Source organism: Bacillus rossius, chromosome 12 (genome assembly GCF_032445375.1).
Source record: "Bacillus rossius redtenbacheri isolate Brsri chromosome 12, Brsri_v3, whole genome shotgun sequence".
NCBI classification, from domain to species: Eukaryota; Metazoa; Arthropoda; class Insecta; order Phasmatodea; family Bacillidae; genus Bacillus; species Bacillus rossius.
This window is the reverse complement of record NC_086339.1, coordinates 4,644,402-4,669,443: the sequence shown is the minus strand read 5'-3', so window position 1 is coordinate 4,669,443 and position 25,042 is coordinate 4,644,402. Positions and strand designations below refer to the sequence as shown.

Here is a 25,042-nt window from a genome sequence, read left to right as displayed (position 1 = left end):
GCCCGCATGGTGGACCCGGGTAGGTGCAGTTGATAGCCGCTGCAGACTGCAGTTCCTGGGGCTACCGGGCTGACGAGGGTCTCGGTCGCCGTCAGAGAGTCCGTGCTCGAACCCCCAGCAGGAGGTCTCCTCCGAGCCTCGTCGAAGAGTTGCCCCTTGGGCTGAGGTCTCCCGCGAGATTCCGCAGAAGAGCGTGGTCATCTGTAAGGGACTGGAAAAAATTCGCGTTTTCCTTGACCTTCAGGATAGACTACACAGTCCTCAGTATACTCGGGGAAAATAACGCCTGTTCATTTGGCTGCTGACTTGTGAGTCGTCTCAACTGGTCTGCCTGTGATACGATACTTCTTTAATTGAGTGTTTCCCCATCGGCCCAGAGTCGTCCAGATGAACAGTGAACCAATAACAGAAGCAGCTTTAAGGTATTATGTATATGAATTTTAGCGTAACGCGAAATGAATCCGCGAATTTTTCCGGTCTCTACTTATGATTCGATACTTCTTTTGTTGAGTGTTTGCCATTGGCTCAGAGTCCTTCAGGCAAATTGCGGTCCGATCTTTGACGCAGCATTTAAGCTAAACGAGTTTGGATTCCAGCCTGTCTCGAAAGGAATCCGCGAATTTTTTCCGGTCTCTAGTCATCTGCCAGCAAATCATAACCGCGCTGTTGTCGGCCAAGAGTCAAGAGCTTGGGCTGAGCTTCTGCCGTCGACGGTAGCCGGCAAAGAAACAAGCGCTGCAGACGTGGACAGCGGTGTTTCGAAGCCAGCAAGCAGTTCACGAAACTCCCCACTTTATTTCATTCTTCTCTATAAACAACACGTTCAGACCCAGAAATCCCGTGGTTTACATCGGCTGCCCTTACCGCCTGCACAGTGAAGCAGTCGGCTGGTGCTGCTGGGGTCGAACTCTATTCGACCATTCTGCTGGTGAGTAACTGTCTAGGAGGTTCTCTAATCATCACAGAGAATCCAACCTTTGCTTTTTTGACATGACAACGTCTAATAAATCGATGAACACCGGCTGCACGCACGAAGTGTCCTGTTACGCACATTGTTCCGTTACGCGGAGTCCCGTTACGCACATTGTTCCGTTATGCGGAGTCCCGTTACGCACATTGTTCCGTTATGCGGTGTCCCGTTACGCACATTGTTCCGTTACTCTGTGTCCCGTTACGCTCATTGTACGCTCATTCCACTCGACTGTTTATAAAGTGAAATGAAATGTTAATGTGGTTTTCATTGCTTATTACAACAACAATTTCGACAATAAATGTTAATTATTCTTGCACTTTAAAAATATGACTACTAATATAATTATAAGCATTTATCCTTTTTTTATTAAAATAAAAATGATTCAATTTTATTCATAAAAAAGCAATCATTTCATCAATGTTTTGTTATGATGTTGTCACGTTAAACTATCGTCCGTAAACCGACTTTACTGACAACCAATTTTTTTTTTTAAGTTTACCATACGTTTAAATAAATACCTAATAATTACTCTGTGAGAAGTTGTTTTACAATTGAGTGGAAAATCATAATCAGTTTTGTATTGGTGACTAAAAGTCAAATAATAATCTACTGAAGAGAATTAACCTATTATGTTTAGGTCCAGAACTGTTGTCCGCGACAGACAATATTTGAATTGTCATTGCTGAATCAAATAAGTAACATAAGGTCGTGATCAAGCTGAGGCGCAAATATGTAGGATACACAAGATGGTCCCCCAGGGGAAGGGGGGGGGGAGAGTTGGTTTTGCATGGGGGTTAAACGACAAGTCATCTCTGGAAACGGCGCTTGTATGTTGTAAACTGCCCACCTTTTGACCTACATGCATGCAATATGCAGAAAACTTTAAGATATAGAGAAAGATTACAATAAGACATAATTTTGAGATGAAACCCGCTTCTCAGTCAAGTTTTTGCAAGTGCAAGTAAGCCCCCCTTAGTGGGGGGGGGGGCCTTCTTAATTCCAGGTATGGGGGCCCGGGCCCCCTGCCCCCTGCCCCCCGGATATATGCCCATGTAATCAAGTAATATGGAAAAGTGTAATAGTTAGAGACCGGAAAAATTCGCGATTTCAATGACCTGTAGGATATACTCCATGATCCTCTATGCACTCGGGAAAATTACATCTGCTCATTGGCAGCTGACTCGTGACACCTGTTAACTGGGACGCTAGTGATTCGATACTTCTTTTGTTTAAGGTTTTTTCATTGGCCGTGTGTCAATCAGATAAACTGTGGCCCGATCACTAATGCAGTAAAAAGGCAAACGTTTTTGGATTCTAGACTATCACGAAATGAATCCGCGAATTTTTCAGGTCTCTAGTAATAGTCGAAGTTGCATAGCGAAAACTTAAACTCTCTCTATAGCTCATGGTTGTGGTGATGATTGTTATCTTGCCTGGGTCGGGCCTGGGACAATGGGAACTCTGCTATGGAAATCGCGATGTGCCCAACGGATCCGAGGGAAAGATGAGACTACAATGATTTCCCGTTGCATTCTGTAGACTGGCTACGGCGACGGCGACGGCGGCAGAGGGCCAGGGACTGCAGACAGGTCAGACAGATGGCGTGGTGTCCGCAGGCCGCGAGAGCGACCGGGGGCGGCTGGGGAGGCGGCGCGGCGGCGGCGCAGAGCCGAGGAGCGGCGGGAGGTGTACTGGAGGCGGTACCAGCGCCGCCCCATCCGCCACCTCGCCACACACCTGCTGGTGCGCCGCACAGGTACCGCAGCACCGTACCTCCCTCATGCCACCTCCCTCTTGCCACCTCCCTCACGCCACCTCCCTCACGCCACCTCCCTCTTGCCACCTCCCTCATGCCACCTCCCTCATGCCACCTCCCTCATGCCACCTTCCTCATGCCACCTCCCTCATGCCACCTTCCTCATGCCACCTTCCTCATGCCACCTTCCTCATGCCACCTCCCTCATGCCACCTCCCTCATGCCACCTCCCGCATGCCACCTCCCTCAAGCCACCTCCCGCATGCCACCTCCCTCAAGCCACCTCCCGCATGTCACCTCCCTCATGCCACCTCCCTCATGCCACCTCCCTCATGCCACTTCCCTCATGCCACCTCCCTCATGCCACCTCCTTCATGCCACCTCCCTCATGCCACCTCCCTCATGCCACCTTCCTCATGCCACCTCCCTCATGCCACCTCCCTCATGCCACCTCCCTCATGCCACCTCCCTCATGCCACCTCCCTCATGCCACCTCCCTCATGCCACCTCCCTCATGCCACCTCCCTCATGCCACCTTCCTCATGCCACCTCCCTCATGCCACCTCCCTCATACCACCTCCCTCATGCCACTTCCCTCATGCCACCTCCCTCATGCCACCTCCCTCATGCCACCTTCCTCATGCCACTTCCCTCATGCCACCTCCCTCATGCCACTTCCCTCATGCCACTTCCCTCATGCCACCTCCCTCATGCCACCTCCCTCATGCCACCTCCCTCATGCCACCTCCCTCATGCCACCTCGCGAGCACATATGCTGCCTTCATGTCGCCTGGTTGAAGCATGGTGCACAGGTGTTTTGTTCCCCAGTGTTGCCACGTCGCGCCTCGCTTGTCGGCGGTGCCTTACGCCCTGGGCCGTGGTCTGTCTCACGTTCAGGCTGTATTGCACTTATACCTCCCGGCTTGGCAACATCACAAATATTATTTTGTATGCCGTAGTTGATTATAATACGTTTTAATTGAAACGTTTTTTGACGGGTGACTACAATTTGCGAGCGTTAAAGAAATTCCGATCGCATGAGAGGAATAGTTAGGTGCGTGGTGGGGGAACATGGAGTGGAGGGGAGTGCGTTAGCGGTGACGCCACTTCAGCGCATGCGCTAGTGGTCGAATGGGAAGGCAGCTGTAGCGTAGCATGCTGTATGCTAGTTGTAACGGCCGTAAGGGGAAACGACAGAGGAGAGGTAGAGATGACGCAGCAGCGATGCTACGGAATTATCGTAACCCTGCTTGTGTTTGTTTGCTCCTCAGTTTTCATAACTGCTGACGATTGACCCTTTAATTTTTTTAAAAATTCAGCTAGGTTATTTTTTTGATTTTTCTAAGACAATGAAGTTATGTCTATTGTATTAGAGTTGTAGTAATTCAGTCAAAATAAATTCAATGTTAAACCCGAATTAGTATATCACAAGAGAAACTACATATTTGTAGCAATCAGGCGCTATTAATAACAAGCCATCCAAATAAAATTATTTGATTACAATTTCGACTCCTTAGAAATAAAAATTGGAATATTATCAGACTATGCTCTTGGTGAACTACTATCTCTTTTCCAAAATTCTCATTCCAAACTTTACTTTACAAAATACATTATTGTATCGTAAACTTTTGTCTGTGTGGCTTGCATCTGGCAACAGACCAGCAACAAACACAAGGACATTGCTGACGGAAGAAATGGTTAGAGACTGGAAAAATTCGCGATTTCAATGACCTGTAGGATATACTCCATGATCCTCTATGCACTCGGGAAAATTACATCTGCTCATTGGTAGAGACCCGGAAAATTCGCGGGTTCAATGACCTCCAGGATAGACTCCAATATCCTCTACACACTCGGGCAAATGCCAACTGTTCATTGGCTGCTGACTTGTGAGTCGTCTCGACTGGGTGGCCTGTGATTCGACACTTCTATGAGTGAGGGTCTCTAATTGGCCCTCAGTCCTCCAGATTAACAGTGAACCAATTGCAGAAGCAGCGCTAAGGTATAATTATTTGAATTTTAGCATAACACGAAATGAACCCGCGAATTTTCCGGGTCTCTACTCATTGGCTACTGACTCGTGACACCTGTTAACTGGGACGCTAGTGATTCGATACTTATTTTGTTTATTGTTTTTTTTATTGGCCGAGTTTAATTCAGATAAACTGTGGCCCAATCACTGATGCAGTAAAAAGGCAAACTTTTTTTTGGATTCTAGACTATCACGAAATGAATCCGCGAATTTTTCTGGTCTCTAATAACAAGGCATCCAAATAAAATTATTTGATTACAATTTCGACTCCTTAGAAATAAAAGTGGAATATTATCAGATTATGCTCTTGGTGAACTACAATCTCTTTCCAAAAATTCTCATTCCAAACTTTACTTTACAAAATACTACATTGTGTCGTAAACTTCTGTCTGTGTGGCTTGCATCTGGCAACAGACCAACAACAAACACAAGGACAGTGCTGACGGAAGAAACGGTGCATTGAAAAGAGAAAGTAAGTGCGAACTAAGGATGGGACGCGCTGTGGAGCACGACGACAGAGCCAGTGAGTAAAGATTGGAAAAATTCGCGATTTCGATGACCTGTAGGATAGACTCCACAACCCCCTACATTCTCAGGCAAATGCCACCTGCTCATTGGCTATTGACTCGTGACACCTGTCAACCGGGACGCTTGCGATTCGATACTTTTTTGGTTGAAGGTTTTTCATTGGCTCAAAGTCCTTCAGATAAACTGTGAGTCAATCACAGAAGCAATATAAAGATACAGTTGTTTGGATTCCAGCATATCATGAAATGAACCCGCGAATTTTTCCGGTCTCTACCAATGAGCTGGTGGCGTCTTCCCGGGTGTACAGAGAACTTCAGGCTACTCTAAGAGGTCATTGAACCGGCGAATTTTTTTCACGGTACCTAATTATGATCACGTCTCATCAGAGCGTTCATTGGTTGATAGTAAGGTCACGTTCTCCGGCGTGATTGGGTGCTGCTGCCCAATCACCAGCGAGAAGCAGATACGTGCTTTCAGACGACCCGGGCGATCGCCAAGGCATTTTAGTGGCGGCAAAAAGGGAGGAAGGGAGATCCATACATCAGTTAAAAAAAATGCACACACACAGTTAAATGCTTAATTCGCCTCTTCAACATTGATTTCCGTAACCACTTACAATTTTCATTTATTTTAAATTCTTTGGTTTTATTTTGTTATTTTATCTTACAGGGGATTGAATTTTTTTTTTTAAAATATAAAGCAAAAGCTAGCTCTGTTGAATAAAGTTATTTTGTGGAAGACATCTTATTTTTACTCACATATGTTAAAAACCATCATCCACAACACCGCCTTCCAAATCATTTGAAGAAAATAAAAATCCGTCTTTCTTCGTCACTTATTAGTGCAGTAAGTTTTTTTTTAAGTTAAAATTATTTTTCTTATTAATTGATGACATTTGAATTTAATATTTTTTATAGTGTACATACATACTACATTATAGTTATACGTTTTTAAATTGATACTTGAGATAGCATTGTCATCGACAATGTAATTTGTATGAGAAAGTAAGAATTTTCTTCCCCTATATGCAGTGTCCGGTAATTTGAATTAGCGAAGGTCGTCACCTTGGTTATGGGAGGCTCGGAAAATGTGGCTTCTGCCCAGAATGAAGGGGGGGGGGGGGGGCAGACATGGTATCGCCGAACCTGGCTTCAAGTCTACTTTGACAGCTGATGAATCTGTTACCCCCCCGGTCACGTGACTGACCACACTGTACACCCGCTGCACAGGGGTGTTGCGCGGGTGACAGTCACTTCAGGGGCAAGTGTCACTTCGGTGGGGGGCACGCTCAGCTACCGCGGATTGTGGCTCTACCAAGAGAACCGCCCAAGCGCACAGGTCGTGGCGTGCTACGACGTGGAGTCCTCCCAGGGGCCGGGAGTTAACGCCGTGTCGATCCTAGCGGTAATGTTGTTATCGCTATGAATAGCCCGCTCCGCCCCCCCCAGCAAGCAGCAAGCCGCTCGGCGCCCACCTAGCGACCTGCGGGAAGGGCTCTTAGCAAGTCTAATGCGTCCTACCTGCCGTGACGTCACGTCCGCCTAGAGGTCGCGGGTGCCTCGCCCTGCTGGTGGTATTGTTCCGCCCGGGGGGAGAGAGACTGCAATTGTTTTGGCTCGGCTGCACTCGGGCGGGGCTGCAACCCGTATCTGCCGCATTTTCCTGCACCAGAGTCTTCTGTTCAAGGCATCTTCGACCACGATGAATAAATAGGGACTGGAAAAATTCGCGGTTTCAATGACCACTAGGGTAGACTCCACGATTCTCTATGTACTCGGGGCAACTATCACCTGGTCATTGGCTACCGACTCGGGACACCTGTTTACTGCGATTCTTATGATTCTATACTTATGGACTGGAAAAATTCGCGTATTCAATGACCTCCAGGATAGACTCCACTATCCTGTGCATTCTCGGGAAAACGTCACCAGTTCATAGGCTGCTGACTTGTGAGGCGTCTCAATTGGGAGACCCGTGATTCGACACTGCTTTGACTGAGGGTCTGTGGCCCACAGTCCTCCAGGTTAACAGTGAGCCAATAGCAGAAGTTTCATAAAAATACAATTATTTGCATTTCAGCATGGCGTGAAATTAATCCGCGAATTTTTCCGGTCTCTATCTATACTTCTTTTGTTGAGTGTTTGCCATTGGCTCGGAGTCCTTCAGGTAAATTGCGGTCCAATCACTGACGCAGCATTAAGCTAAACGAGTTTGATTTCCAGCCTGTCTCGAAAGGAATCCGCTAATTTTTCCGGTCTCTATAAATAAAGCAGAGTCGTACCCGTCCATTGAATGTGTTTTCCAACTAGTGGTAAATAAAAATATCCGATGTTTTCGCTTAAAATTTTACCACGATAACAATCCATGTCGTGAAGTAACATTTAAGTATTGTGTGTGTGAATGTATGTATATATTTGTGTATAAAAATTAAACGAGCGCACGGATTATCTAGCCAATTGAAACGTTATAGTTTTGAAAACGTGTGAGAGGAAAACAGAAGCCTACTAGAAGTCGATGTAAAAAATTAAGTTTTTCTTTCCGTGCTGATGTTTCTCGATAGGAATAACTTTTTTTTTTTAACAATTTACTTTGATGGTTACAAAACTTACACGGAACAAAAAAAAACAAAAAAAACAAGAGTGCATGTAACTCAGTCAACGCGATAGAAGTGAAATTTTTTTGGCAATTCAAACTTCGACTCGTAATATTGCTCTCTGTATATCTCTTTGGCGTCAGAAACGTTTCAAAACAATGTTTCACGGAAACGTTGCATTAAAATTTGGCCTTGAAATTGTAACTGAAATTTACCTCTCACCAAGCCCAAATAAGTTTCGTTTCAGTAATACGCACTTGAAAGAACACAGTTTTCTTGAAAATATGGCCCGTGGCGCGGTGCACAACAATAAGCTCAAACCCTGTTGTGTTGCCCTCTGCCCTTACTCTATGTCAGCAATGGGTCGTTACCACAACGCTGAACGTACAATAAAGCCGAATGCCAAATTGACCGCAGCGCTGACAGCTAGAAAACTGCTGTGTACCACAACGTCGAAATATAGTAACGCCGAAAAATGTTGCTGCGGGGAGGGGGGGGCGGGGCACAGGAGCAAAATGAAAAACAACTGAATGAATTTGTGTGCTAACCTTACCTAACCTAACCTTTGTGGCAGTCCTGCAATGACATTTTTCGGCGTTGTGGTACACAGCAGTTTTCTAGCTGTCGGCGTTGTAGTCAATTTGGTATTCGGCGTTATTGTACGTTCGGCGCTGTGGTATTTCGGCGTTGTGGTGCGTCCCCACTAGGGGTCAGCAAGTCGGATGGCGTCAGGCGCAGACCCGCCTATCCCTGCAGCATGGCGGGGTTCAACCTGAGCCGCACGCTGCCAATGGAGCCCGCCCAAGGCATCGGGGCGCGTACTTCCAAACCCTAGGTTGACTCGCGCGCTGGTCCTTGAAGCGCGCTGGGATTGGTCGCGGCACTGGCGACTGGGGAGGAGGGGGGATGTTTATGGCCAATATAGCGACACCGTGGAAAGGGGAGTCTCGCTCTGGCGAATATTTATTACGGTAACAGTTGTTTTGATCTCGGAAAAGGGGGAAGGGGAATGAACGTGCACGTCACAAGCGAATCAAGAAGGAGGCATGTCTCCATTGGCCCCGGCCGCCAGCCAGTCAAGGAGGACGCGCAAACACAAAAGTCAGAGGCGGACTGGAATAGGAATGACTTGGCCGTCGACGCAAGAACAAAAGCGCCTTAAGTCCTCGGGATTAGCGTGGGCCTGTTATCTGCGCCTCAGGGTCGCAGCGCACCTGCCTCACACACACTCCTACAGTCCAGGGTCGCCAACAACAGAAGTACGCAGTAGTGAAGGAATTATCAGAATGTAGAAGGAACAGCGGAGTGCTTTGGAAGAAAGGGAAGATATGAAGACCCCGCAAGCGACAATGAATGCCCTAAAAGATGAACATCACCCACATAATGAAGGACTGAGACCTGAACATTATGCAGTATCATGAGAAACAGCCCACAATGAAGTTCAGCTAAAGTTTTAATTGATTATGCAACATTATGTTTAGCCGCCACAATGCATTAAGAGCCGCAGTTCGCAACATTAAATAAAACACACACACACATATATATATACTCGTAAAAGTGTAAATAATAATCAACATATTAACGTATATTTATTTTAATTTTATTAAAATATTATTTTAAAAACTAAAAAAAAAAATACACAGTAAATCATTTAACATGTCGAGTGTAAGAATTAAAATTTCAATATTTGTTATCTTCAGAACTGCAAGCAGAGACCTTAAAATCATAGACGTTTGCAACGTATTTTTTATCTTCTTTAATTATATTTGTTACTTCAGTGGCTTTACAAGTTTCGAGTTCATTCACAAGATAGCATCAATATCGCAAAAACTATCTAAATAGTGTACAAACAATATAAAATAATCTAGTATTTTTTTTCAGTTCTAGTACCTTTTTCCTGCCGTGGTTGGTACGAAGTGTTGTTACATGGCGGAGGTCCTGCGAGAGTCGACTGTCGAGGGATCGATAGTTGAGGGATCGATAGTAAGCAGGATGCGGCGCTGCGTCGCTCTCGTAAGCGCTCCTTCGCTTGTTTCTAAAGACGTTCATCCACCGCCTGGCGGTGTCATGGCCAGCACCGCCCGTCTGTCCACAGCTCGAGACACGGCTGTTTCTGGAAGTACTCTTCCGAGCCTTCTGTCATAACCAATTGGTAGGGACCGGGAAAAATTCGCGATTTCAATGACCTGTAGGATATACTCCATGATCCTCTATGCACTCGGGAAAATTACATCTGCTCATTGACTACTGACTCGTGGCACCTGTTAACTGGGACGCTAGTGTTTCGATACTTCTTTTGTTTAAGGTTTTTCATTGGCCGAATATCATTCAGATAAACTGTGGCCCAATTACTGATGCAGTAAAAAGGCAAACGTTTATGGATTATAGACTATCACGAAATGAATCCGCGAATTTTTCAAGTCTCTACCAATTGGAGATCGGAAAAATTTCGCGACTTAAATGACCTCTAGCAGTGGTTTCCAACCTTTTTCAGCTGGCGACCCACCTTTCCTTAACGGAATACCTCCACGGTCTATCGGTGTATGGTGGAGTAAAAAACCTTATTTGTATCGTATCCCTTCCTTATGTATATATAATTTACCCTCAAATATATATATATATATATATATATATATATATATATATATATATATATATATATGCTTTTTTAAAGATACAGATTGATTATTGATAAACAATTTTTGTTCTGATTTGAAAAGGGTTAACAAAATATCAGCACTTCGTATCAAAACAGTTATTTATTTAACAATAGATATGTGTTTGCACACAATTCGATGTGTTTCGATTTTTCTCATCTTTTCTGGTGGTTTATTCGATGGTTTATGATAGTTTTAGGATCGTGTCGCGACCGACCTGTAACCCTTCCGCGACCCACTGGTGGGTCGCGACCCACCGTTTGGGAACCGCTGACCTATAGGATAGACTCCATGATCCTATACATACCCGGGTAAATTAAATATGATCGTGACACCTGCCAACTGGGATGTTTGTGGTTCGGTACGTCTTTTGTCGAAGGTTTTTCATTGGCCCAGAGTCCTTCAGATAAACTGTGGCCCGATCGCTGTATCACCAAATAAGGCCAAACTCATCGGCAGTCTAGTCTATCGCGAAATGAATACGTGAATTCTTCAAGTCTCTAATCATATTAAAGTTTTCATGTAAGAAGGTTCGCAAAACTCTGTAACTCCTCTCACTGTTTTAGTTGGGAAATCGTTCTGAGGCTAATGGCAGCTGTCACGCAGTACATCAGCAATGTTCTTATCGATATTAACAAGTGCGGGTTGAGATTATTATATTATAGTCGATAAAGAAAACATGGACACAGGTTTTTCCACGAAATATATTGCGTGTTAATGATTGTTGATGCCTGTAATTTCACGTGCAAACCTGTAAAAGGTCCGTAGATAGGCTACAAGCTAACTTGCTGGACTTGCACATGCCTGTAGCAAACCCTCGAAAACGAGTTATTCTTAGGGACCTGAAAAATTCGCGTATTCAATGACCTCCAGGATATACTCCAAGATCCTGTGCACACTCGGGCAGACGTCACCTGTTCATTGGCTGCTGACGTGTGAGGCGTCTCAATTGGGAGACTCGTGATTCGATACTGCTTTGACTGAGGGTCTATAATTGGCCCACAGTCCTCCAGGTAAACACTGAACCAATAGCATAAGTCGCATAAAAATACAATCATTTGCATTTTAGCGTGTCGTGAAATGAATGTGCGAATTTTTCCGGTTTCTAGTTATTCTTGATCAAATAAGACAGTCTTGCAAGGGCATCAACCTATGAAAATAAAACTACGGAGTTTAAAGTTTAGAGAGAAAAAACAAAAGTCTACGGCCATTAACATAGTGTGTTTCTGATTAATTTGTTTACTTTATTTGAACAATTTAGTTAGCCTCCACGCAATTATGAACCCCGTGAGGATTTCCTACGGATGTTTGATTGTTGTACCTCGACCAATGTAATCGCGGAATTTTCTGTGACGTACACCGGGTTCTCTGAAACAATTAAACGTCAAGAACCAGTGCACTTGGCAATGTCGTGTGCGAGGCACACATAGTAAGGAAACACTAAAATATAATATCTAGAGTCCCGAAAAAATTCGCGATTTCAATGACCTGTAGGATATACTCCATGATCCTCTATGCACTCGGGAAAACTACATCTGCTCATTGGTTACTGACTCGTGACACCTGTTAACTGGGACGCTAGTGATTGGATAATTATTTTGTGTAAGGTTTTTCATTGGCCGAGTATCATTCAGATAAACTGTGGCCCAATCACTGGTGCAGTAAAAAGGCATACGTTTTTGGATTCTAGACTATCACGAAATGAATCCGCGAATTTTTCAGGTCTCTAATAACACCTTAGTGCTTGTCGTTAAATGAAAGAAAATAAGCAGGTAGGACAATGAAACACGAAAGACGAGAACCATGCCAGTGTTTGACGTGTTGTGGCACAACGCGTGCCGACCTTGACGACAGCTGAGGAGTATCTGAGATAAGGCGTGTCACGACTCAAGTACACGTGTCGCCACAAGGACGCTACTATCTGTTATGGTCGAACAGCGCCGTGGCGCAGGCAATGTGCTGTATAGTGCGGGCCAGAAGTCCTTCGAGCCAGGCTCCAAACAATCGGTGGAAAACGCCTTGCTCGGAACGGCCCGGTTAAACATCAACCGTTCCGAAAACATCAGTCATCGAAATGATTCTGTTGCGTGTATCTGTGTATCTACGTATCTCTAGATAAGCACTACGTGATCTATATATATATACATACATATATACACACACATACATATATAATGTTTCACTCTTGGTTAATTGGTAAAATGAAACAAAGACGTAATTGTGTTTCTCTATTTAACGACCAGAAACAACATTTAAAGCCCTAATATCAGGTTTTTCCCCCTTCATATTTTTGCAAATATAGATAATATTCTCTTCAAGAAAGCATATTGTTCACAATAATCATAACCCACTCTCACTTTACATTAAATTAAATGTCACAATACTTAGTAGGCTTTTTTATATCGCGCCAAAGACAAACTGAAAGAAAAGTGTTCGCACATGAGCGAAATGGTTTTCTTTACATATATATTAAAAAGGTAGGATATAGAATTCGAGGGAAAATGTTGCGGACCTCCCTGATACGTATTTAAGTCCTCTTTTACCTTCCCTTGACCGTGAAGGAAGTGTGTTGAAGTCCGTCACGCAGTCAGATGTTTCAGCGAAGCTCGGAACGTGTCTGTACGTGATTCGTCATCGCCCGAGTTGAGGAAGGGTGAGGGGTGGAAGGGCGGGAACCGGGTGTCAGGCTCCAGAGGAACCACACATAACTTCGAAACACACAACTTAGAACTGTCAGAACTTAGAAACACGTAACTTAGAAACACAAAACGTAGAAACACACAACTGAGAAACGCCATAACTTAGAAAGTCATAAATTAGAACTATCACAAGTTATAAACTCACAACTTAGAACTGTCATAACTTAGAACTATCACAACTTAGAAACACACAACTTAGAAACGTCATAACTTAGAAACACACAACAGGCATAACTTAGAAGATACTATCTTGTGTTGTTCTAAGTTATGTGTTCTAAGTTGTGTGTTTCTAAGTTGTGACAGCACCCCAGGCTCCAGGATCCCGGTGTAACAGCGTGACGTCACCCTAGCCTCCTGGAGACGTGACGTCACCACACCGCCGGCGCGGGTAAACACGCCTCCCCGCTGTTTGCTCGCTGATCCGGGGGGGTGTGTGGGGGGGGGGGGGGGGGGGGTTACGCCTACCAGAGGTCGCTCCAGAGACGAGGCTGGCTTAGTAAAACGTATTTCACATATTATGCAAAAATAACCATAGGCTAGAGACGGAAAAATTCGCGATTTCAATGACCCGTAGGTGGGGATGGGTAAATGTCCAAAATTTTATCTATCGGAAATTTTCCTGGAAATTTTCATGGAAACTTTCCAAAAACCGAAAAACATAGGAAATTTTAGGAAACTTTGATGTTGGTTTATAAATAACCATTTCAGAGAATTAGACATGTGACTGTCTCTACTGTATGAAATTTTCATATTGTAAAATACAATATTCATAGTTGCAGTATTAAGAGGACATTAAAATATCTTTCGTTAGCGATGTAGAATTTACTGTGGGTGCTGTTCTAAATTAATTTCAACATTTAGGTGGAATTATTCTTTTTACAAATACAGTTCACAAATTCATTGCAAGTAGGCCTATTCAGTTTTTAAATTTGAAAAATATTTAATCAGCTGATTTCAACATTACAAAAAGCTAATGTAGTGGAAGAAAAATTAAGGTAAAGAATACTTAACTGCAGATTTAACAGAAATGATTCCTTCTGAAAAAAACAATTACCTGGTCAATCACAGTTAAAATATTTGACTACATAGATTTGAAAACATTAACACTATATTATTACAATTTATCAACTGATTGGAAATAAAGACAAATAAGTTGTAACAAATAGAACACTAAAAAAAAATATTGATCAACAATTAGTTGCATTCATAATAAGAAATCATACATGTTACAGTTTTAACTGAATTGGAAACAAAAATGTCCTTATTTAAGTCATATTGGGTCTTAGAAACTAATGAAATCATCATTGTCCTCATAACTGAAATCACTGTTTTCTTCCTCTTCTGTTTCATTGTTAGAACAAGATGCACTGTCTTCTTTTAAAACACACTGTGGTAGTTTTTTCTTCTGCTGTACTTTCTCACATTTGTCTTCCACAATGACAGTAATAGAATCTTTCCTTTCCAATTTTTCAATGTCCTCCAGGATGTGGTGACACAATTTCCAGTTGTGGGCAATGAATGATATTTTAGCTGCTCTTTCAGTGGTCAAGCGGTTTCTTAGTTTTGTATGTATACTACCATGTGTACTGAAATACCTCTCTGTAGCAGTAGAGGTTACTGGCACACCTAAGATTCTGTTTGCTACTTTTGACAGCTGTGTATGACCACACAGACCTTTCCACCAAGTACAGGGTTCAATTTTACCTTTTTCAAGCGCCATCCAAATAAATTCTTTGGCCCACATACCTTCTCTACTTCGGTACTCAGCTAACTCTGTTAAAACTATACCTTCTTCAATGTGTTCCATATCGGTTGAAATTTTGCATATATACTCAACAACACTCAACTGTTACAGCTAAAAAAAAATTCAATGTTTCCCAATGTTTCCACTTTTTTTTCAAAGTTTCCATGAGGTCTGTAAATTTTCCATTTTTGAAAGTTTTCGGCAGGAAATTTCCAACTGGAAACTTTCCACTACCCATCACTACCTGTAGGATATACTCGATGATCCTATATGCACTAGGGAAAATTACATCTGCTCATTGGCTACTAACTCGTGACACCTGTTAACTGGGACGCTAGTGATTCGATACTTATTTTGTTTAAGGTTTTTCATTGGCCGAATATCATTAAGATAAACTGTGGCCCAATCACTGATGCAGAAAAAAGGCAAACGTTTTTTGGATTCTAGACTATCACGAAATGAATCCGCGAATTTTTCAGGTCTCTAACCATAGCCATGCGTAGAGACCGAAAAAATTCGCAAATTCATTTCGCGATAGGCCAAAATACAAATCGTTATACCTCAGTGCTGCCTCTGCTATTGGCTCACAACTCACCTGGACGACTCTGGGCCAATGAGAAACACCCAAGCAAAGCTTTATCGAATCACAGGCTGCTACGCTGGAACGTCTCACAAGCAGCCAATGAGTGGGTATGGCATTTGTCCGAGTGTACGTAGAACTATGGAGTTCATCCTAGTTCATTGAACCCGCGAATTTTTCCGGTCTCCTAGCCATGCGTTGTACAAAGTTACAATATGTTTCTTGTAGTGTTACGTACTTTTTTTCTTGGGAACTTCTTGTAAAATACAGAAAAAAAATGTTTTCTGTGTGGTTTGCCGAACTACTCCAGGTGCATGCTGGGGTGTTTCTGGCCGACCACTTCCTGCTCGGAGCAGTTGTGTTTTAGTCTCCGATGAACTCTGTTTGGACGAGTCCGCCGGCCCCAATAAAATAACGAATAAATCTAAAGAAAAAAAATTGTTCTTATAAATTTTAAATTTTTTATAAAAATATCACAACTTTTTTCCTCTATAATAGTTACTGAATTTAAAGATAGCCATAATTAAAAATGGCGGAATAGTTTTTTTATAAAATATTTATTAATATTATATAAATCAACTGTGAATGCTTTCGATTTTATATTTGCTGCCAGCGCGCTCACGTTCCTCCTTGTTCAACCAGCAGCGTAGAGAGCGCTGTTGAGACAGTCCCTGTATTTCCCGCACTACCTGTTTACGTATTTCGTATTTCGTTCAGAAATTTGGCGTGTTCTAAATGGCAGAAGTGTTCGAAGAAACAGTAAAACGCAGAGTTTTTTTTTTTATTGTGTATTTCAACACGGAGTAATATTCATTGTTAATTAGTCATTATTCATTGATAAAAATTATTGATATCCTAAGCAGTTATTTTGAAGTGAGAATTAATTTTGCTCATGCGAATCAAGTTTATTAATTTATTTTTATTTTAATCAACTTTATAATACAAAAAAAGTTAGGATTTTTAATTAATTACTTGAAACGAGAAATGAAGAAAAAAAACACTGTGCAGTGTTATTTTTAGAAAATTGCCTTCTTTCTTTCTCTCTGCCGTTTTAGCTCTTACGATATACTTACAAGACGTTTGAATTGCCAAAGAAGTTTCACTCTGCTATCACGTGTAGCCTACTGAGTTACACGCACTCCTTTTTTTTTTTTTTTTTTTTTTGACGCGACAACGTCTAATAAATCGATGAACGCCGGCTGCACGCACGAAAAAGAGTGTCCCGTTACGCACATTGTCCCGTTACGCCCATTGTACGCTTGCGCCGCACTCTTCCACTCGATTGGAACAACCATCGATTTGACTTTTTCGAGGCACATTAAACTTGAAACACTCCCATTCGTTTCCTACTTTTCCTATCATCGTCCCATCCTTAACAGAATAACACAGATTGAAAGAAGTCAAATAGCAAACATGTATAAAAGTTATAGTTAAAATAATCCCAGCGTTAAAGTAATAAACATATTGGAATTAATGAGTGCAAATAAAAGTAAATTTATCAATTAAATTGTAGATTTAATTTCACTCCTTCTTTGTATCCATACAAAATAGTGATAATTCAATAAAAATGATTCAATTTTATTCATAAAAATATGCAATCATTTCATCAATGTTTTGTTGTGACGTTGTCACGTTTAACTATCGTCAGTAAACCGACTTTACAGACAACCAATTTTTTTTGGTGATGAAACAACATCCATGATTTTGGATATGCTCGCGGCGTTCGACTCTGAAAATGTCCAGGCACAGCCTCCCGTGACGAGCCTCTGAATAAAAATAAGAAGAAAAAAACCGCCATCTGTTACCTGAACCTTCCCACTCGCGACTCGCCTTAACCCGAGCCGTGACTCACCAGTCGCCGGATTTGCAATGCCGTGTGTGTGTGTGTGTGTGTGTGTCTAGTCTGGCAATTCCCGTGGTTGCCCAAGCAGTCCAGCTAGCAATAATAATAAAAAAAAAATAAGAAATCGATTATGTTACAGAGCAACTTTCATCGCAACGAAAAAAGAAGAAAAAAAACCTGCCGTGAATTGTCTGCAAGAATCGAATGTCGCTAGAGGCCACGGAGTGAGCCGAGCCACACACACTGTAAGGATCCGAGAACCGGTTCTTCACACGACACACACACTCAATCACGCATCGTGTGTACCTAATGTCGGTCTTTTAGCTCCGTGTCGTGGGTTCTTGCTGCCTTGGAGGCTGTCGGGAGAACGCTCACACGTCATAGTTAGAGACCGGACAAAATCGCGAATTCATTTCGCGATAGGCTAAAATACAAATCGTTATACCTTAGTGCTGCCTCTGTGCTCACAACTCACCTGGATGACTCTGGTCCAATGAGAAACACCCAACAAAGCTTTATCGAATCACACGCTGCTACGCTGGAACGTCTCACAAGACAGCAGCCAATGAGTGGGTGGCATTTGTCCGAGTGTTACGTAGAACTATGGAGTTCATCGTACAGTTCATTGATCACGCGAATTTTTCTGATCCCTAGTCATAGTTACGGACTGGAAAAATTCCGAATTTTCGATGACCTTCAGGATAGACTACACAGTCCTCGGTATACTCGGGAAAAAAACGCCAGTTTATTGGCTGCTGACTTGTGAGTCGTCTCAACTGGTTTGCCTGTGATACGATACTTCTTTAATTGAGCGTTTCCCCATTGGCCCAGAGTCGTCCGGATGAACAGTGAACCAATAACAGAAGCAGCTTAAAGGTATGATGTATTTGAATTTTAGCGAATTGCGAAATGAATCAGCGAATTTTTCCGGTCTCTAGCTCAGAGTAGAGACTGGAAAAATACGCGGATTCATTTTCCTGATAGTCTAGAATCCAAAAACATTTGCCTTTTTACTGTATCAGTGATTGGGCCACAGTTTATCTGAATGATACTCGGCCAATGAAAAACCTTAAACGAAATAAGTATCGAATCACTAGCGTCCCAGTTAACAGGTGTCACGAGTCAGTAGCCAATGAGCAGATGTAATTTTCCCGAGTGCATAGAGGATCATGGAGTATATATCCTACAGGTCATTGGAATCGCGAATTTTTCCGGTCTCTAGTGAACAGTACAGCATACAAGCACCCTGTCCAGAGACGGCATGTCGGCTAACCCCACGCGCACAACTCTCGGTTTCTGCTCTCTCTCTCTCTCTCTCTCTCTCTCTCTCTCTCTCTCTCTCTCTCCCTCTCCCTCTCCCTCCGGGCGATTTGCACAACTGATCTCAGTCAATTGCTACGACGCACTGTCTTCACAGCTGTTCGCATTTTCCTTACACCCACTACGTTTCCATCAACAACTTTGTTGTTTATTTTGTTTGAAATGTTCGATGCGTTGCTTGGGACATTATGTCATTATCTGTACTGTATGCCAGAGAAAACCCGAAGAATGGACAAAGAAAAAATGAACACAGAAACACGCGGGGAAAAAGCCGAAAAATCGGCCGATATCAATTGTTCAAATGCATTGGCAGCACAGAGAATTCCGCGAAAAAAAAATCAGTCAGAACAATATCACACAGCACAGGCTAAAAACGACGCGACAGTTGCAACGTTAACAGCAAGTACAGAGTTTCACACAAACATGTGCACGCAATGGCGTGTGTCCAAAAATAACCTGTTAAATCACTCTTCACCATTGTAAAAAAAAAAAAAAAATCATTCTAAAGAACGTAAAACTGTAGTTGATTTCTAAAAACATAAAATTGAAGTTAGGTAATTAAAAATAATTTATTGGTAGGGAGAGATACATATTATAATTTTTTTTTGATTTGGTTAAAATCTTTGATTAATTAATTAATTTTTTTTTAGATAATTTACCTCCCTTAACTTGAACGATTTATTTGAATCAAGTTTCGGTAGAGACCGAAAAAATTCGCGGTTTCATTTCGCGATATGCTAGAATCCAAATGTGTTTAACCTTTTGCTGCTTCAGTGATTGGCCCACAGGTTGTCTGAAGGAATCAGAGCCAATGAATAACCCTCAACGAAAGAAGTATCGAATCAAAAGCATTCTAGTTAATAGTTGTCACGATTCAGTAGCCAATGAGCAGATGTAATATGTCCGAGTGCATAGAGGATCTTGGAGTCTATTCTGTAGGTCATTGAATTCGCGAATTTTTCCGGTCCCTAGGCCGATACTGTATCGGTCTAGGGACTGGAAAAATTCGCGTTTTCGATGACCTTCAGGATAGACTACACAGTCCTCAGTATACTCGGGAAAATAACGGCTGTTCATTGGCTGCTGACTTGTGAGTCGTCTCAACTGGTTACCTGTGAAACGATACTTCTTTAATTGAGTGTTTCCCATTGGCCCAGAGTCGTCCGGACGAACAGTTAACCAATAACAAAAGCAGATAAAAGGTATTATGTATTTGAATTTTAGCGTACCGCGAAATGAATCCGCGAATTTTTCAGGTCTCGACATATTCAGCATAACATACCAATATGGCGGATGTTTGTTTACCGTCAGACGTGAAGCCGTTTTTTTCGCCATTTTTTTTTTAATTTTCACATACCAATATGGCGGATGTTTGTTTACATTTGTATAGGATGTTCTAGCCTGTTTTTTTTATTAACGACTGTATTTAAAGCTGTTCGGAAGAAAATTAGATCAAAGAATTATTGGTTAATATGTCACCGAGAAGCCTGGACGTACAGTCGAGACGAGTTGATGGTTTCGTTCGCGCCGAAACGGCTGAACCCAAGCCAAATACGTGTTTAATTCGAATAAACTTTTGATATTTGGTTGGCGCTGTTTCAAAACAAATAGTTGTTGTGTCAACCCGACCAGTGTATCGCCCACGTTGAACTTGGGAAACGGCTGCAGAGAGGCAGAATGGTGTCAGAGGAAGGTACAGCTGGCTTGGCCGGATGTTAAGCGTCAGTGCGACAGCTGACGGCTGTCGAAGCGACTCACCTCGCAGGGCGAGCGATGTCCGTCCTTGCCGGCTCCGGAGGGGGGGGGGGGAGTGGTGATGAGAGAGGGAGGAAGGCTGGTCCTAGCTGCTTGCGCGCCCGACGAGCAGGCGTCCCGACGCTATCACTCTCACTCTCCACGGGAGACTGAGAGCCACGCGGGAGATGAGGCCCCGCCTCCTGCCGGGTCTCGGAGGGGGGGGGGGGGGGGAGTGATAGGCCGGGGGCGGAGAGGGGGGGGGGGGAGGTGACACGTGTCCCTGTTCGGTCCACGCACCATCGCACCGGTCCGCGCTGAAACACCCCGGCTCCACGCGTTCCCTTACCTAAAGCTGGGTTTTACGATTGATTTCCTTAAGAATTATAACTTAACATCGAGCACACGATTAAGTCAAGACTACATTTTTCCAGTTTATGATTGACATGGAAGTCGTTAATTCTAACCAATCGCAGCACAACACACATGGTCGGCCATTGTTCGAAACGGAGAAGCAGGTTTGAAATAGGTTATTGACAAATGGGATATCTTTTTTTTTCGAAATGGATGATGATTACAAATGACAAATATACGAATTATAACCCAAAATACTGCCTCGCTCGGTCCAATAATAAGACATAAACTTCCGGTTGCAAGGTTCCGGTTTGTTGTGATTGGTCGCTTCCCTTAAGTCTTAACGAAAAATATAAAATATAACCATTTCTGTTAAGTCTTAAGTTATCATATGGTTCGCACGCGACCCGTCAAAATTCACACACGACAATCATAAACCATTCCACTAGTTTACATAGAGTCATATGGTAAGTACACGACTAAGTTTTAAGTCTTAATTCTTAATTTTCAATCGTAAACCCACCTTAACAGACGCACAGCTTGACATCTCTTCCTGAAACACCATTGCCTGCAGTTATTTTTATATATAACTTTCGAAATACTATGAAAGCAAATATTTATCAAACTTGGCATGGAACAGCGCTACGTATGGCCATTTTGGTTTTTTTAAAGGCTGGGTTTATAAACTATGCAAGAAACGCAATAACGCGAGTAACGGATATTATAACTTTTCTCTGAAACATTGGAACACGTGAATTTCCTTGTTTCCGAGGTTAGAATTTTACATATCATCGGCGTATAGTAGGGTCATTCGAAAGCGTCACGCAGAAAATTTACGAGCACACGTTGTGCAGAGCTTCAAAATTGGTTGTCTGTATAGTCGGTTTACGGACGATAGTTTAACGTGTCAACGTCATAACAAAGCATTGATGAAATGATTGCATACTTTTATGAATAAAATTGAATCATTTTTATTGAATTATCACTAGAGACCGGAAAAATTCGCGGATTCATTCGGCGATAGGCTAAAATTCAAATACATATACCTTGTAGATGATTTTGCTATTGGCATACTGTTAATTTGGACGAATCTTAACCAATTATAAACCCTCAACCAAAGGAGGATCGAATCACAGTCAAACCAGCTGGGACGACTCACAAGTCGGCAGCCAATGAACTTGCGTTACATGCCCGAGTGTACAGGGGAATGCGTAGACTATCCTGAAGGCCAACGAAACCGCGAATTTTTCCGGTACCTAGAAATGACTTTGGGAGACTGGTTAATCTTTTAGTTTCAAAGGCAAAAAAAAAAGTGATTTCGTCTAAATGTAAGTGCATCTATATTCATTTTACTTTTAACTAATTTAACATAAATCAATAAAACATTGATTCCACAAATATGTTAAAAAGATAACTTAATTTACGTATACGTATTGACAAATACATTAAAATTATAACATTCAATGAATTGGTTGACAAATATATTAAATTTATTAAATGATATTAAAATATATCAAAATGACATCATTTAAAGTATGGGCTGGCCCTAATTTGGCATAACTGAAACAGAATCAGAAACAATCAGTTAAAATAAAAATCGCAGATAATTAATTTTTTTAGTGCTTATAGTTATTAAAGTTCCGCAATAAATAGTATCGGTTATTCCACAGTCTCTTTAACGTAGTTAACTAAAAGTCACGCTGTTAGACATCACCAAAAAAAAAACATCTGGAGGATTGGAGATTTGAAGTTAGCTGCCCTGGCAAAGATTAAATGGGAGTGTACAGAGAGTGGAAAAAGTTTTAAGTTCTTAGCTGCAAAATAACCTGTAAAACTGTTTGTTCAAAATTCAAATTTAGAATTGTGCCAGAAACGCTAATTGGTAGAGACCGAAAAAAATTCGCGGATTCATTACGCGATAGGCTAAAATTCAAACACATGTACCTTTAAGCTGCTCTTGTCATTGGCTAACTGTTCATCCGGACGACTTTGGGCCGATGGGGAAACACTCGGTTAAAGAAGTATCGTATCACAGGCAAACCAGTTGAGACGACTCACACAAGTCAGCAGCCAATGAACAGCCGTTATTTTCCCCGAGTATACTGAGGACTGTGTAGTCTATCCTGAAGGTCATCGAAAACGCGAATTTTTCCAGTCCCTAGTGATTGGCGGCACAACGAGAAGGTTGGGGGAGGGGGAGGGGCTGGCCCTGCCCCACTCGGGTGTTGGCGAGGTCCCAGGACCTCAGCACGTGAGGCACGTGAGGCACGTGAGGCACGTGAGGCACGTGCCGAGAGATCCCGACCGCAGCCCGACGAACAAACCTTGGGTCGGTCGCCAGGAGCAGCAACCGGTCCCCCAGCCAAGCGCGCAGACTCCCGTGACCTTGCGACGAGTCAACTCACAGGCGAACCGATGTGACGATATATCACTAGGGACCGGAAAAATTCGCGATATCAATGACCTGTAGGTAGAGACCGGAAAAATTCGCGGATTCATTTCGTGATAGGCTGAAATTCAAACATGTGTACAATTCTTCTGGTTCTTCTATTGGCTCGCAGTTTAACTGGAGCTCTCTGGGCCAATGAGAGACTATCGACCAAAGAAGCGTCGAATCACAAGCTACCCAGTGGAGACGCCTAACAATTTAGTACCCAATGAACACGCGTGTTTGCTTGAGATGTGCAGAGGATAATGGAGGCTATCCTAGAGGTCATTGAATCCGCGAATTTTTCCGGTCCCTACCTGTAGGATATACTCCATGATTAGAGACCTGTAAAAATTCGCGGATTCATTTCGCGATAGGATAGAGTCCAAATACTTTAGACATTATTTTGCTTCAGTGATTTGGCCACAGTTTATCTGAAGGACTCTGGGCCAATTTAAAATCTTTTAACAGAAGAATTAGCGAATCACGATCATTCCAGTCAACAGGTGTTACGAGTCGGTAACCAATCAGCAGATGTAATTTGCACGAGTGCGTAGAGGATCATGGAGTAATAACATTGTTGACATGACATCTCATTTTACAGAGGCGCTGAAAACAGTATTGAGAGCGTTAGCTGGTGTTCGGTCACGTGGCTAGTTTGCCTACCCCCTCCACTCCGGGCGTGACCAGTAAGGGGGAGATAGAACACTCCTCAGGTAACATGGCTGTTCACTTTAACAGCATCCCGTGAACTTGCTCAACCTTCACATACCTGATTTCGAAACTAAATGCGTTTTGCGCGCATTTGTGAAACAAGTTTACTTTTCCTTCAAGGCGCTTGTATTATTCACTTGTTACGCAACCAGGCCTGAGGGTGGAGGGGGGGGGGATGGAAGGGGTGCAGCTGCGGTGACGCAAGTGCGGGCGCGTGCGTCACGCAGCTGCAGCGCACCTGAAGCACAGCTGCATCTGCGACCCCCGCCCCCCAACCTGAGCACGGTGACAGCTGGAACATCACTGCGCTTAAACAGCGAGGACACGACAGGCAGCGTGCGTTGAATCGCTATAGGGACTGGAGAAATTCGCGTTTTCGATGACCTTCAGGATAGACTACACAGTCCTCAGTTCGCTCGGGAAAATTACGCCTGTTCATTGGCTGCTGACTTGTGTGAGTCGTCTCAACTGGTTTGCCTGTGGTACGATACTTCTTTGGTTGAGTGTTTCCCAAAGGCCCAGAGTCGTCCGGATGAACGGTGAACCAATAACAAAAGCAGCTTAAAGGTATTATGTATTTGTATTTTAGCGTATCGCGAAATGAATCCGCGAATTTGTCCGGTCTCTACTTATGCAATAGGTAGGGACCGGAAAAATTCGCGGGTTCAATGACCTGCAGGATGAACACCATAGTTATACGTACACTCGGTCAAATGCCACCCACTCATTGGCTGCTGTCTTGTGAGACGTCCCAACGTAGCAGCCTGTGATTCGATAAAGCTTTGGTCGGGTGTTTCTCATTGGCCCAGAGTCATCCAGGTGAGTTTTGAGATGAGTAATGGCAGAGGTAGCACTGAGGTATAACGATTTGTATTTTAGCCTATCGCGAAATGAATCCGCGAATTTTTCCTGTCTCTACTAATAATGTTCGCAGGCTTTCACGGCCATTGTCTGAAGCAGCTTGGCTTCTGGGTTGTAGCCGCGTCCTTGGCGAATAATTCACCGAAACGTTTCGGTTCGACATTGGTCAGTAGGTAACTGCTCCCTGATGATGTCGACTGCAATTTCGACCTGAAACTTCGGTGAA

At 43.1% G+C, this 25,042-nt stretch overlaps 1 protein-coding gene across 2 annotated transcripts in view; it reads right to left on the bottom strand.

Annotated features, from left to right (window-relative positions):
- The window catches only part of LOC134537395 (katanin p60 ATPase-containing subunit A-like 1), a 102,761-nt gene extending 82,130 nt beyond the window's left edge, over positions 1 to 20,631 (bottom strand). The window contains exon 1 of one of the 2 annotated variants that reach the window (XM_063377766.1): positions 20,484 to 20,631. The gene's annotated coding sequence lies outside the window, so the exon portion shown is untranslated. Of the gene's footprint in view, positions 1 to 17,880; positions 18,440 to 20,483 lie in introns of those variants that run through there. The other variant, XM_063377767.1, reaches the window with a different exon arrangement.
- Positions 20,632 to 25,042: the final 4,411 nt, after the last annotated feature.